The following is a 3,362-nucleotide window of genomic DNA, read 5'->3' as shown; positions in this document are numbered from 1 at the left end:
CTGTCAACCTCGTAGAACTGTGTCTTACCACCCACTTCGTATTCAGTAACAAGCTCTCCAAACAAATCAACGAAATACCCATGAAACCACCAGTATCAGGATTCCTCGCAGAAGCAATAATGCAGAGACTCGAACAAACAGCCCTTCCAACGATCCACCCAAACTTTGGGTCCACTACAGTGATGACACTTTTGTCATCAGAAAATGAAACAAATTAGAGGAAACCTACAACACCATCAACAATATCCTCGCTGACATAAAATTCACAAAAGAGGAGAACAACAACAAAGTGCCATTTCTAGATGTCACAGTAGAGCAAACAGTCAATGGTAAATTCAAAACAGCCTCTACAGGAAAACAACGCACACGAACCAAGTACTGAACTACAGAAGCAATCATCCCTCCACATACAAACAAATCTGAATCAGGGCACTATTTCAACGAGCCACGACACACTGCAGCACCCAGGAACGACGAAAAATAATTACACAGCGCATTTAAGAAGAATGGGTAGCCTGCACCCCTGAAAATGGTTTCCCTGACCGGGAATCGAACCCGGGCCGCGGCGGTGAGAGCGCCAAATCCTAACCACTAGACCACCAGGGAGATGCGGATGCTGCTTGTCAGCTCTCCTAAAAATTACTTTCCTGCCCGGAAATCGAACCTGGGCCGCGTTCGTCAGCAAGCTTTCACCTGTGCATCCAACAATGTCATTTCTTGTATCCATTGCTCCCGATGCGGTCTCCTCTACATTGGGGAGGCTGGAGACTCCTCGCCGAGTCCAGTCACGGCGCTTGAGGGGATATTTCCAGGACAACCGCAACAATCAACCCCATCGCCCTCTGGCCCAACATTTCAACACCCCCTCCTACTCTGCCGAGGACATGCAGGTCCTGGGCCTCCTCCATCGCCGCTCCCTCCCCACCCGATGCCTGGAGGAAGAACGCCCCATCTTCCGCCTCGGATAAATTCAAACCCAGAACATTAATGTAGACTTCACCAGTTTCCTCATTTCCCCTCCCCACACCTTACTTCAGTTCCAAACTTCCAGCACAGTGCTATCCTCATGACCTGTCCCACCTGCCAATCTCCCTTCCCACCTATCCGCTCCACCCTCCTCTCTGACTTTTCACCTCCATCCCCACCCCCATTCACCTATTGTACTCTTTGCTACCTTCGGCCCAGCACACCCCCACCCCCCAATTTATCTCTCCGCCCTGGAGGCGTCCTGCTTCCATTCCTGATGAAGGGCTTTTGCCCGAAAAGTCGATTTTCCTGCTACTCGGAAGTTGTCTGACCTGCTGTGCTTTTCCAGCACCACTCTGATCTAAACTCTGGTTTCCAGCATCTGCAATCCGCACTTTTGCCTACCCAATAAACCCAGTGTGTCGATTTCACATCAACAAATTGACACAAGCAGACACAACGTGTGCAGAAACCCTAGCCACATTACTTTACATAAAAGACATCTGGGAAATGATGTCCAGACAACTCAGCCCTCTCAGCATTTGGTAGCCCTACCAACACACTTAAACAGCGGCTAATGAACCCGGAATAGCCTATACAAACAACCCGCAAACGAATGTTATTTACAAAATACCATACAAGGAAATATATACATGAACTCTGCCGCACAGTTCCCTGTGGCAAGAAATGCTGGGATGAGATAAGGAAGATTTTTTTCAGCCAAAACGAATCGGCACTGACTGGACAGCCATTTAAAATCAACGCTGTCAGCCCAGGATGGAAGATCCAACAGGATGAACAGATTTCTTATTTCCTGAAGATTTACAAAGCTGAGACTCGGTTTTGTTGTTTGTTCCCTTTTCACTCCCAGGCGCCGCAGTGGTTGGGGAGGTGAGTTGGAGAAAGTGAAATATGTCCATGAGCAGCGTGTGGGGCGATTTCAGCTTCCCCTCCTCTGACAGCGCTGTGACGTGACTCTGATGTTCTCAGGGACACTTACTGACGCGAGACAGTGAAAAGATTCCCATTCCCGCAAATCAGGAATTCAAACCGTATGCCGGCTTCAGGACAATGAGAAAGATTAATTGGAGTGTGCGAAGAAGCTGTGAGCTGCATTTCAAAGAGGTAGGTGGAGTCAGATGCGTCATCCATTGCGCCCTGGCACTGTGCGTACCTGACACCGCCATGCTGCAGAGTTCTGACGTTAACACGGACATGCGCAGCAATGGGAACATTAACAAGAGGAACAGCCAAAGATAATCACCATCACTGCTTCCCTTCCATTGTCCCAACTTGGTGAAGCAGTATCTTTCACTGGCAAATAAAACACATTCGTCCTCACGTGCCTGCTTCATTTCGATCACGACTTCACGCCCCTCACTCTTCACTCTTCTCGTCTCATTTCCAAACACTTGGATCATAGCCTCAAAAGTAGCTCTGTGGGTATCTGCTTGTTCCACCCTGACAGGCAATGGGTTGCAGATTTCCAACCCCTCCACTGATGTGAATCTTAAAGAAGAAACCGGGGAACAGTCTTCCTTTCTTTTTGACGACATTTCTCAACTGTAGTCGGCAAGGTTCACACCTGCGTGGGGAAACCGCAATCGATCTTAAATCCATCGTATTAACCACTCGACCCACGAATAAAGAACCACACTGAAAGCTTCATTTCCCAGGTCTCTCTGCCTGTGGAGCTGAGAAATAGTGAGTTATTGCTGGGTTTGTTTGAATACAATCACTTCACAGGTTTCGAAAGGGTTACATATCTGCACATGGCGAGTCTGGTTGTTTCATCCCGAAAGATGCAATAAACTTTCAGTTAAAAGCAAAAACAGAAATTGCAGGAGCAACTCAGCAGGTCAGGCACCATCGGTGGAAAGAGAATCAGAGACAACATTTCAGAACTCTGTTTTCTCCCACAGGTACTGCCAAACCGGCTGAGTTTCTCCAGCAGCTCCTCTTTGCGTCTCTGATTCTCAGCATCCGCAGTCCTTTACGTTAGAAATTAAATCAATTCAGCCTCATGTTCAGGAATGAGAATCCTTTCAATTTCCCAAAAAATTGGCAGAAATTTCAAGGCATTTGGAAAAAAAAGTAAAAGTGACATTAGGAAGAACACTTTCTTGTCCCTGTCTGACCGTGACAAGGAGGCATATTCAAGAACACAAAAGGGAATTCGGTGGTCATGTCCAAAGTAACAATGTGGAGATTTACAGAGCGAAGGCAAGAGAATGATACGAATAGAGGCTCTCATTTACTTGCTGTGTAGAACCAGCAGAGCTAATGTGGGCCTCAAATTGTGCTGTGACACGTGTTGTGATTCAGAGTGAACTCACAGTTCAATCAACGGAAGGTGGGGATTTAGAAAAGTTTATATTTATACAATCTCCTCACGT

At 47.2% G+C, this 3,362-nt stretch overlaps 1 non-coding gene across 1 annotated transcript; it reads right to left on the bottom strand.

Annotated features, from left to right (window-relative positions):
- Positions 1 to 534: 534 nt before the first annotated feature.
- Positions 535 to 606, bottom strand: trnae-cuc (transfer RNA glutamic acid (anticodon CUC)). Its single transcript has one exon. It is a non-coding gene; the product is annotated as a tRNA-Glu (tRNA).
- Positions 607 to 3,362: the final 2,756 nt, after the last annotated feature.

Source organism: Chiloscyllium plagiosum, unplaced genomic scaffold (assembly GCF_037043375.1).
Source record: "Chiloscyllium plagiosum isolate Xiang-an unplaced genomic scaffold, Cpla_swu_hap1 HiC_scaffold_27, whole genome shotgun sequence".
NCBI lineage: Eukaryota > Metazoa > Chordata > Chondrichthyes > Orectolobiformes > Hemiscylliidae > Chiloscyllium > Chiloscyllium plagiosum.
Note: the sequence above shows the minus strand (reverse complement) of the source record. Positions and strands in the feature narration are given on the sequence as shown.